At 28.3% G+C, this 13,147-nt stretch overlaps 1 protein-coding gene across 14 annotated transcripts in view; it reads right to left on the bottom strand.

Moving 5' to 3' along the window:
• LOC148235462 (hemicentin-1-like) overlaps nt 1-10,817 on the bottom strand; it is a 556,592-nt gene extending 545,775 nt beyond the window's left edge. For all 14 annotated transcript variants that reach the window (XM_088185616.1, XM_088185607.1, XM_088185613.1 and 11 more), the window contains exon 1: nt 10,554-10,817. The gene's annotated coding sequence lies outside the window, so the exon portion shown is untranslated. The remainder of the gene's footprint in view (nt 1-10,553) is intronic.
• Nucleotides 10,818-13,147: the final 2,330 nt, after the last annotated feature.

The following is a 13,147-nucleotide window of genomic DNA, read 5'->3' on the forward strand; positions in this document are numbered from 1 at the left end:
TGCAATATCCGACATTCGAGGGCGGACGCTGGGAAGCGTTTATAAGCCGAGTTGAACGAGACCGAACCGTCTGCTCGAACACTGTGCACGTCTCTGAGAGAGGAGGCGCTAGATTTTCTGCTGACTCTTCAGCCGAAGGTGAGACAGGAGTGGTCATCACTGACGAAAGCTTTGGAGCAGAGGTTCGGAGATCGCACATCCGACTTCCAAATCTTCAATCAGCTCGCGACCAGAAAATGGCAGAAGTCAGAAACGTTAGCGGAGTTTGCGGCCGAGCTGGAAAAGATGATTCGACGACTATTCCCCGAGATGGACGAGAAGGCGCTTAACAGGCTAAGCGTCTTTCATTTTACGGCAGGGATCTCCGACCCGGACATGGAGACGGCCGCGTACAGCGAGCGGATTGCAACAATATTATAATAACCGATTCCATATATAAAGTTTTTTCTATATATGTTATATATAAAACAGTCATAGCTATCGCAACTAATAGCCGACAAATAGAAAATAATATTGTAATTGCCGAAAATCTATAAATTACTCATATTTTCGAGTTAATATTGTGCCGCTGTGGACTAACTTAATTATGGTATTTATTTTTTTATCTTCTAAAATCAATAAAAATATTGTTTAATTTTAAATGCTTCCATTGAATTTATTAGGTTTATTTTTTGAGCATATCAAGTACATTTAAAATTAAATACTTATATATAATGTGAAACACTTAATACTATATTTTTTTTTAAATTAAGATAAATAGTTACTTTTTCTTATGCTCAAACAAATATTTTTGATTATATATAACCTTACGAAAATATTTCAATATCAATATTAAAAAATATTAAAAAACTCTAAATATTACCTAATTTAATTAAACAGAAATTTTAAATATGCTAAAATGATACCATAAATTTGAAATTTTAATAATCATTCGTCATATATTTTTTTTAAATGTGGTTTTTCAAAACTTTTTTATTAAAAAATAGTAAATTTGTTACAAAATCAATATTAATCTGTTTTTTTTTCAATCATGTAAGATTTTACTATCAAGGATTTTATCAATTAAAATAGTATTAGTCATATAAAAAACAATAAACTTAACTTGCAATAAAAATAAGAATTTTAAACAGAACTCTAATATTAAATTAGTTAACTTTACAACTTTGTTGTTTATTTTAGTAAAAGTAAAACAAGTTTAACATGTAACTGTCATATACAATTGCTTGCTAACAATCATATACAATTGCTTGCTAATTTTAGCTTTAATTTTATTTTATTTAAGCAAAGTATTAATAAAACAATATCCTTTTTGTTTTGTTGTTTCGCCCATTATGATGCATTAAGGTAACCCGTTAGATCGTAAATAAATAATATTCAAATACATATTTACCAGTAAATATATATATAGTTCTACTAGCGAAAATATAATTTTACTGTTAGGCTCTGTGATATTAAATCAGTATAAACGCATTAAACGTTTATTTTTGGTTTGGGCTTTAATAACTAATGTATGTTTCGCAACTGTCAAATTAAGTTGCAAAAATAGAAATAGATAATATACAAGTAGGAATTTATATCTTCTAAGGATGTTCACACTTTTAGCGTATGTTAAATGACAGCTTATAAATTTTATTTTTACACTAGTAGAAATATGAGCATGTAATTTGATATGCTTTTACTGAAATGTCAGTAAAAATATATTTTTACTGGTAATGCACATTCACTGTAACATATATAATTTAAAACATAACGCTATAAATATAATCATTAATATATATGAATTAATACAAATTTGACTAAATCAGGATGTTTTAAAAAGCTATACTTAGCATGAGTTATAGAATATAAGTTTAATTTAAACCTTTTGCTAATTACATACTGCATTTTTGAGCAAATTTTAAACCAGAAATTACCTTACAATTAATTCACAAAAAATATTTACTCGCAGTTTTTATACAAAAAAATCGTTTAAGATCGATATTTTTTGTATTTATGATATTAATTTTAAATCTGTTAATCTAAAAATGTACAAAATTTCTATATAATGCTATTAAAAAATCATTAAGCATTTTTTTATTTATTAACAGAAACTTATTGTTCAGTGCAATCATCGAGAAACCCACACGCTGTAGTGTTTATTACGTATTCATCCGCCAAAACGAATAAAGTATCGATAAATGTAGTGTTGCTGAAATATGGCACTTGTACGACACAAACACATACATAATATAATGTATGTGTGTGTCGTAATATAAAACCCCACATGAGGCGTGGAATAAAATGGACATAATTTCGGTCGGGATTTCTTTCGCTTTTGCTTCGTTTCGTATATATCATTGTTCAATATGTATGAGATTATTTCACGTAAAAAAATGTAAATAATATATCATATGAACCTTAGTTTCGCTGTGATATAATATAGACAATAAATCAGAAATTGGTATATTAATAACTTGGAAAAAATGGTAATGAGCAGGAAATTTGTACCGCAAAAAACATATAAAATAATATTTTTATATTCATACAAGATTGTATATTATTTTTTTAAATAATTATAATTATAAAATAAATAAAAGCTGTGGCTCACTTAACAAGTCCAGAAACTAACTTTTGATTTTTGCAAAAAAATAATTAAGTCCTATCACAAACATATCTGAAATTTTATTATTTTCATGAAATCCGCAAACTATATATTTGTATACATACTACTACATTTATACTTTTAGTTACAAGTGACAATCAAACAATTGTTATTAACAAACAAAAACATGAGTGAAATCATCGCATACCAGAATGACAAGTCGCTGACTATTGACCTAAAAGATCTGGGTTCGAATCACAAATGGACCTTTGTGTTTTTTAATTTATATCGAATTAGTGATTAGTGATTAATAAATAATTTTAATTCTGATCGATCATCACAAATTCGAGTAACCTACATTTTCCTGATCTCTCAGATGAATATCGTGATGATTATTTAAAATTATATATATTATATATATTAATAATAGTCCCCAAAAGTGACTCAAATTATAACCACGCAGGCTTTTGCAAACCATTATAGCTAATTACTGTAATTAAAACTACTAAACCGTTTATTAAATACAATGATATTCAACACACACCTAGAAAACAATACACATTGTCTCGCGCGATAAATGTATTTTTACTCTGCCATTGGAAAGCGACTACAATAGAATTGCTTAAAAAGAGCCACCCGGGAGATTTCTTTTTCATTTAAAAGTGTATATGATACAGACAAAATTAAACCAGCATTTTTCAATTCGACTTTTCTTTAATAAATAAATGTATAATAGGTTTACCTTTATTCACATAAAAGCATACCGAACCATATTCAATAGCAATACTTATCAGATATATACTACACAGACTCTGTTGAATGAATGCATAATGAACACTACCGCGAATTGAGTTTGTTTATAAATGATTATGAGAATCTCTTTACATAAAAATATATTGTCGCTTGTTATGACTATTTTTATCGCTTTTTCGTGTTTTATTACCGCAAAAGTAATCCGGGTCCGTTCCACAAAAGGGAACGCAGGCTTCCGAATGCTCAACATGCCGCGGCTAATGCTATGGGTAGGAAAGAAAAACGCTTCCCGAAATTCCCGGCAGGGATACAATTATAAGGCAGGGGTCGCGAACCTTGAGGGGGCAGGTCCAAAAAACCGCGGTGTGAAAATTCCTATCCCTCAATTAACGCCAGTGTTTCCTCGACCGTGGTCGGTTCTTGAGTGGTACGAATGCCTTTCTAAGTTCGGACAAGGGGTTGAGGTCGTGAAGGACTTAAGTTCTAATATGGATAATTATTATTGCTAGTATAATAATTTTATATATGATTTTCTTATCATAGAATCGAAAACCATAAGAAAACTGTATACTGCACGACAATTTTTCTAGTGCAAAAATGATATACTACCATATACAATTTTCAGTCTTAATTATTATTCAGAATAAATGATTAGCAAAACAGAAAAAAAAATTGTCACACAGTAAACCTTGCTGTCAATAAATTTTGTAGCATATTTAGTCTAAGTTAAGTCAATGTAAATACTCTCCAAACAGCTTTTACTGCTATTTTCATCATAAACAGTGAAGCTTTGAATTAAATATTAAAATATTAAAAGCAAGACAATTTTAATAACATCCGAATGCTCAACAATTCTGGGTAGTAAAATAGTAACTAAATTTAAATTAAGAAACTGTGCACAAAATAAAAATTAATAACGCATGTACCAAAAAAAAAATAATAACATAAACTTAAGAAATTAATAAATATTTTATTTAATTGAGAATGTATTACTAACGGCACATAACACATTTAGCTAAAACCATGTATTATGGGGTTCAAAATGTTTTACAACAATTACAGTCTGACCTGATAACATGAGGCAACTGACTCCTGACTTGAGAGTGGTAAATTTAATGTGACTACGTTATTAGTAGAAAGTGATACATTTTAATCGTGTCGACAATCCGTTAATACTTTCTTGGGCAAATTTCAGCTGCGAGCTTCATAGTGCCCTAGAAAGTCGCGATCACGTCCCTAATTCTTGCCCGTCAAGGCCAAGAGATCAGCGTTTGAAAACGCTCCTCTCACATGAACCATCAAGCTTTCACTAAATGACGTGTCTTTTTCTGGGAAAATTCATGTCATTTGGGAAATGCCCAAAAAGTAAAAATATTAATATTTGTATAACAATATTACAACTCAAATTGCATGAAGCACATCTAAACCGAATTTGACCAATAGGAGAGCGCAAAAAACAAATAATCTTTCTCAGTAGTCAAAAATTCACGCCAAAAGCAATAAAATCGTGCCGTAACCGTCGCAGTGAAAATTGTTTTAGCGCCTTCCTATTGACCAAAATTCGGTTTGAATACACTTTAACCAATATTTCTATATAAGAAGTTTGTAGTAATATCCGTAAGAATACCTATCATATTTTAAAAAATATTTTTCGGATTGATTCGATTCTGTTTATTTAAATTTTAATCAAAGAATAACCCGAGAATTTCTGGTTAAGAATTAAGGAGCGGCATTTTCTGACTTGCCGGGTCATAAAATCAGCTTTTGTTAAACTGTTAATAATCGTATTTATACAGCTATTTGTAAATATATACATTTTTAGCGCATTTAGTTTAAGAACCGCAGTTAACGAACGGTTCTTCCATAGCAAAAATACCACCCCCAAGAAGTGCCGCCCGGGGCGGTCCGCCATCTTAGCTTCGCCACTGTGTATATATATATATATTTTTTCTGTAAAGCCCACAAAGCTTACAAAAAATCGTTTGAGATGATTTTATATACTCATAAGAATTATCATGTTATAAAAATTGGTGTTGTGAATACTAAATAGTTTGATTTTACTTAGACACAATTTTTAACAGTATTTGTACATTACTGTTAGTAGTTTCTATTGAAATTTAATTTGCGTGACATCGGAAAGGTAAAAGATAGTATTAAATGTACATCGTCATTGTTTTTTTGTGTAATTGGACAAGTCAGGTTGATGAGGGTCGGTTATCGGCCAACTTTTGGGGTCGATCGAGACTAGAGATTATTCAGGTTCTGGGTGGCCAGTTGATTTGACCCAATGGAATCTTAGGATTCGCAATCGGAATCCGAAAACGGAATGAATATTTTGGGCTGTCGATGGAGCTTTTATTTAGAAATTCGAAATAGGGGATGCTTAGGTTGCAAGGCATGGCATTCGCCCTTTAAACGCCAGCGAATTTTTAGTGGGTCACCTGTTATTTCTCTTTCTTAAAATAAATATAACATACTTGGGTAACTGATAAATTAAGCTAGTATAATAATCTTTAATAATTAATAAAAAAATATTTTTTAAATGATTCGTAAACCTGTTTTAAAAAAAATATCTATTTTACGGTATTATTACGTTGTTTACGCAATTATTAGAATATGTACTCTTACAAGTGCAACTTTATATTAGTTGATAAACTGTTTTTATTAAATTACTGTGACCAACAATACGCAACTTTACAAAAATATTGACTCGCATAACGTAAAAACCTGCATATACAAAACCCCTTTTGATCCTAAGTTTCTAAGTGCTATATCAACAAACACATAAACAAAATCACACTTATACCCACACACACACATAGTATAATCATGCTTAAAATTTAAATTACGGTATGTATTTCGCATTCGCACTCTGAGTATTAAATTAAATACAGAATGTAAACATCCATTCGTACATTACACGCAACGGAACTCGCGAGCGACAAACGCACACTTTAAATATAATACACACATATGCATAAAATTATTTTCGTATGTCTGTATGTGTTGTTTTACATATACATTAGTGCGAATGTGTGCAGCTCGATTTTCGCTTGTAAAATGCAAATTTACTGTATATGTATGTGCAAATACGTATACGCATTATTATATAATGTGAGCACACACACCATTGCGTAAAAGCCAACGCGGCACAATTGAATAATGATATCACATATCATCCGAATCGGCTTGTAGTATTTCGCGGTACCGATGTGTGTATATATGTATAATACATATGTGCTTTCCAGAACTTCGGTTAATATAACAAAAAAAATGAGAAAATACGTGGAAATATTAAGAAAACCTGAATATAAAAGGACATCTTAAAAAATACATGTTTATTTAATATATTAAAAAAATATCTGTACAAAATTTTAAAGTAGTCCATTTATAAAATAAATACAAGTATTGTACTTCAGCATTTATATAACTCAATATATTAAATAGGCATAGTTTGCCAATTTCAATATACAAAAGCACACGATTATAGAGCAGCTATATTGAAAACGCTTTTCATTCTGCATTATTTGCAATAATTAATTACATTCAAAGCGCCCGATTATCTTTTCTACAGAATAAGCTCTGTTGTTGTTTCGGTTAATAATGAACTCTTGACATCGTATAAAATTTTAGTAGTCACATAGTTCAGTTTATTAGGGGCAATTTTCTTCCCATTCCTAGATTGAGAAACCAATATATCGGTGTATACTAATATAATGATAATATTTTAATTTAAAAAGAGATATACTTTCAACATATAAAACATTTATGTTGAACAATGCAGTGGCATAAATCAGTAACTAATACTTCTAAAAACGCTTATTTAAATTTTATATAGAACTTAGTATTTTTAATTAAAATTGTGTCTGAGAAATCGATCATCACATACTGAATTTTTTCAATTTTTTCTAATCTCACAGATAAATATTGTAATAAATTTGTAGTAAAAAATCGAGGTGATACGTGCTAAGTAATAAATATTGATTATGAGCTGTAATTTAAGTTTAAAATGAATTAAATATATGAGCCTATAATTATGAAAGAGGACTAAATCATGTTTGCATTGATTAAAAAATATTTTTATATCACGCAACACAATGTTTTAAAATTTATATAATCTGCTATATTTATAATTTATTTTGACATATAAATTTTGTATGTAGCTTATAAGGAAACATACCAATTTTAAATTAATATAACCGTTTTTTGTAGATACGTCTTCAATCACCAAGTGATTGAAGACGTATCTACAAATAATTATTTCAAATATTTGGTCCATATTTCTTTATGCACAATTTGCCACCCCTTTTATAATATGAGTGACTTTTGTGACATGCTTGAGAATCAGATCAAAAATGCGTTTTAGATGAGTTTTGCATAAATTTAAAATTAAATCAGAAACCAAATCATGCCCATAAAAACGCCATTGTCTTTACCTTCTCAAATCTGTATTTAAGATCTAAACGTTCAGTTTCCTTAATGGTTATCACTAAAGAGCAAGTACAAGCAGTAGTAAAAAGCGACTGAGCGGATAACATATTATACTTATTTTAACTAAATGCATACAAAACTAAAATATAAAGGGCTTGCTCTCTTTACGGCCAAAAAACTAAAATATATTAAAAGAAACTCTACATTAAAATATATTTTACTCACAATGTAAAATAACAGTAATTTAGAATATAGCGATACGAATCATATTAACAGACCTTTCTTTACTAAGAAAACTAGATAATAGATTTTTAATAACACAATTTCGAAGATCTATATAATTTATTTTTAATATATTATATTATATAAAACCATACTAGCTATTATATAATATTATAATTAAAACATACCTATTTTTAAATAAAAAATATTTTGGTTGAGGTAAATTATCAGGGCAATTAATCTTAAGACTAGATTGCCAGAAAATATATATCGTTCTTTGTTGACAGAATTAGGTCTTTAAAATATTTGTTTGCATTAACATTTTTTAGATTGTGTTACTATTACCTTTATTTTGAATATTTTTCAAACATAAAATACATTATTAATAAATATTATCGATACACAAAATACTATAATTCAATTACCATTCTACATTTATTATAAAATATTGATTTTACAGTTAATATGACTAACTGAACCGACTGAATTTGCAATAATAATAATATCTACAGAAATATAATTGTACACTTAAGACGTTTCAAAGGCAGTAGAGCTTAATGTAACGGAAGGGTCTGCAGTAACTTTTTGATAGAAAATCAAAAGGCTTGGCGAACCCTTTAATGTCAAATGTTACTACTGACTTGAAATAAAAAAAACACACAAACACACAAAAAAATTAATAAAAAAATATAAGCCCAATATCGATACATATAAATAAAAAATATTATTTTTTCACAAATGTATCGACTGTAATTTTAACAAACTACATTTAAGCTAACTGTGTCTTAGTTAAGGCTAAAATTTATTTTTTATTAGAATATACTATATATATAAACACAGCTAAAGATATGCTATTAAAACTACATAGAATTTATTTGAATCTATTTAATCGATATATCGATAGTGCAATTTGACATTATCAAATAATAATATATTTAATGTTTAACTTATATTTTTTTTGTATGCCAAATTTTCATCATTTTATCTACGTACTCTGACAGGTCCATGAATAAATGGTAAAGTTATTTTTAGACATTTTTCAGTGTTGCTTTTAGTGACAATGGAGTTGTCAAATTATTTTGAGACGCTTTGTAATCTTTACTTGCTATTTTGGATGTGAGATATTAATAACATATGTTTTAGAATTTTGCGAACAATGTCGTATTAATAAGTAATGTTAAGCAGTTTTTATTTATGCGCCATTTAAAAATAATATATTGTTTCAAAACGATACTTTTCCGAATAACAAAAAAAACAAATTCAGTTAACTAATTCATATTAGAGTTTCTATCTTTCTACATTCTTATTTACTAATATCGATTGTTGTCATAATATATGTATTTTAATTTTTTTGCTCTACTGAATTTTCAATAAATTATTTATTGTTTTCATTATGTATATATAAAAATATGCACTATATTAAAACGTTAATTATAGATATATTTAAATAGTTTAATTTATTACTAAAAAAATATTACTATAAACCTAAAATTTTGGCTATTTGTGAATCAGAAAATGTCTTTCATATACATATTTTTTATTTCAATATATTTAATAAAACATAGACATGTAATAAACTGTCTTATACTGTACTGTAGCAATAAAAATAATATTAGAGATATTTTTTAATGTGACACCTGATATTTAAATATTGTATAAAACCTGTTTAATGTAACGATGTCTGTTCAATTTTGCTTTTAAATATGTTTATAGAAATATTTTTCTACGTGTATTAAACGGTAAAAAAGATATCACTATGAAGTTGAAATTTGTGCTTTTAAAAATATGATAATGCGTTTTCATGTGACTATTTTTAATATTTTAATATATTTATTAAAATATAAAAAAATAATTACATATTTTCCCTATTCTTATATTTTACCTGAGCAATAGAAAATATATTAGTGATACTTATAAATGAGTCACCTAACATTAACGTTTTTGATTAGACAATTTTAATTATTTTCCTGTATTTATAAAAATGTTTATACTAGGTATATACAATAAAATACACACAATTAATAAAATTTAGCATTATGCTTCTTTTAAATGTACCGTCAAGTATTTTTTTACAGTTAAGCTTTTTAAATTTAATTTCTCATTTTATTGTGTGGTATTCTTAATATTTTTAAATGCAAACTATAGATCTAATAACATATGATTTAAGTTTTCGAACTAACGATGCCTTTCACATGAAACACAAATATATTTAAATGCTGTACCTATTGAACTGCTTTAAATGCATTAATATTTTTTACACAAAAATAGTATTTTTTAAGACGATTTTTAATACTCTAAACATTTCTTAATTTCCACATATTTTTGCAATATTTTATATTATTGTTTTCATAATTACAACCTATGGTTATCAATATTTGAATAAATTAAAAATAATGAATGAAAATATAAAGCTTTGGTTAGAATTAAACATAGAGAATTAACCATGACCATAACCGACTGACCTTGTATTATAAATCATATATGATATAATACAAAAAGGGCTAATAATTTTTGGAACAAACATAAATCAGAATTTTCCCAGAAACATATATTAACTTGTACTCACCCATAAAATCCAAAGCATCTACGAAGAAGCACAACAATCAAAAAGCACTGTTATTTACAATATATATCTATATACTGTCACAACACTGTGTTACGAAACTAAGTCAATCCCGATCGCTGTAGATATTTTCACGAAAAACCACTACGAAAGATCGGCTCGCGTTCTCTGTCCATAATCGGATGAGTACGTCGTCTCGGTTTCTATATTTCGTATTCGCTGTCAAAAAGGCGTCGGCCGTGGCGGTAGGCGACGCCGTCACCCGGCGGCCGCTGGAGCACGACTGGCTCGGCTCCTACTAGCGGCGAGGGAGGTATGGGAGGTATAGGAGGTAGGAGGGGGAGACAGCGCACCTAGAGGAGCTTTCACACGTATAGAGGCTGAAACTGGAGCGATGTGACGACTGTGATGTGTAAATATTGGCCGTGTGATTTATGAGCTGGTTGATGATTTTATTTTATTATATTAGGGTGATCATTCATAGACACGAGATGTTTTCTTAAAATGTATAAATATATTAAATATCTTCGCTATATATTACCAATTTACTAATCAAACAGTCGAATTAATATTAATTACTATAACTAACAGCAATGTACGCTTACACGCGTGTTTTGTGATTTATTGATTAACTGGATCATTCGTGCCGTGAAATTGCTAGGTCAAACTAAGACTTGAATTAACTATGAGGTAACTAATTAACTATTAAATAGGCAGCCAATGTGTCTGCCCGAAGATCCAAACTCAGATTTATAAAGGCTGGACTCACGTTCAGTGGCGTGTACCGGTGAGTACCCTGCTATTTTTGACGGGTTATTGTAATTTCAACATAATACTTGATTTCTTCATATGAATTATATATCTCACACAAGTTTCAAGATTCAAAGACTAAAAAATCATTTATAGCAGTGTACGCCACAGCTTCCAATTTTTACACACATTCATTCGCGCGTGCTAGAGCCGAGTCACAAGAAAAAAATCGTATACGCCACACAAAAATACGATTGTGTGTTGTTTTTGCTTCTACCTGCGCTGCAATAACTTCATTTTTGAAAGTATGAAAAGAGCTAATTCTGCTTGTACCACTAGGTGATGCATAAATAAATATTAATAAAATTTTATGCTGCTTTCAAGTTAATAATTCGCGAGAGTTTACAATGATCAGCAAGTTTCTGTGTTTCCTTTGACTCATAATAGAAACATATTTTTTCTGTTAATATATTGTGACGGGTAAGCCCTTTCACGTGTTTTCACGATAAGCAAATTCATATATTAAAAATACCCAACGCTGAGAGACAAAAGTAAAAAAATAATGGTTTTGAAATATTTGTGTTTCATTACGAAATTGAATCTTTTCTGTAGACTTTTTATATATTATGACTAAAATTAAATTTTTCTTAGATACAACTTTATAAAAATAAATAGTTCAAAACTGATTGATTTATTAACCATAATAGTTTTGTAACAAACTATATTTTTAGACGCCGTTTTAATTTATTTTGAAGTATTAATTTTAATCAAAATTTTAATTTGCGGTGGAAGTTTGGGACCCCCCCCCCCCTTCTTACTTATATATTTTATTGAACCTCTACTTTTTGTTTCCAAGATGCAATTATAAACGAATCTGTATTCTGTAAGTAAAATGTATTTAAATCAACAATCAAGAAATAATATAATATAATTATATATTTTTTTTATAGCATATATTGATTTTTGCTAACAACATACAAATAAAATTATTTTAAATAATACCTTCTGATTTCTATTATAATGAATTTCAAAGCTTTGTTTATAAATTCATACACCCACACATCGGTAGTTTTTGAACTTTCAAATCTATTGTTTGATAGGATTTAATTTAAATTATAAAATCATATTTATAAAATTTTTAGTGTCTACAGAGCCATTATTAAATTTCCTACAAAATACATATTGTTGTTATACTGATTAAATCATGTGTATATACAATATACATACATACGTTGTTGATAAAAATTAAACATAAATATGTATTTGATTGGATACATATGATGATTAATTATATATTAAATTGAATAATAATTTAACTATTGATTTGAGAAATATGAAACGATAGATAAATTGATATTTTTAATATATTTAAAATAATAGCAATAAATAACAGCAATGATTAATTAACTTTTAATTATATTTTATTGTGGATTTAAAATAAAAATTAAGTATATGAAGCAATTTACGTAGTAAAACATGAACCTGAACATTTCTACTTAATAAATTGTTTTTATTGGTTAAAGGATTTCATTAGTTCAAAACCGTTACCATAATGATCAAATCAGTAGTACGCGTATTAAACAAATTTGTATATATTATACACGGAATTTAGAATTAGATACTGACTAAATAAATTTATGCCTAATCAATCAAACAACATGTAATCAAATTTTAAACGGTTATTAGGCATATCGTGTTGTGCCATACATAAATTTCAGATCATTCATACTTCAAATGGCATTTTAGTTTAAATTACATCTCATACGACTTAAGCATCGAAATAGATAAATAGTTTAAACCTTTTATGTCAAACACAAGGTCATACAATCAATATCGATTTTTAACGG

This window comes from Plectrocnemia conspersa, unplaced genomic scaffold, assembly GCF_051122295.1.
Source record: "Plectrocnemia conspersa isolate PC_06_02 unplaced genomic scaffold, ASM5112229v1 ptg000005l, whole genome shotgun sequence".
NCBI lineage: Eukaryota > Metazoa > Arthropoda > Insecta > Trichoptera > Polycentropodidae > Plectrocnemia > Plectrocnemia conspersa.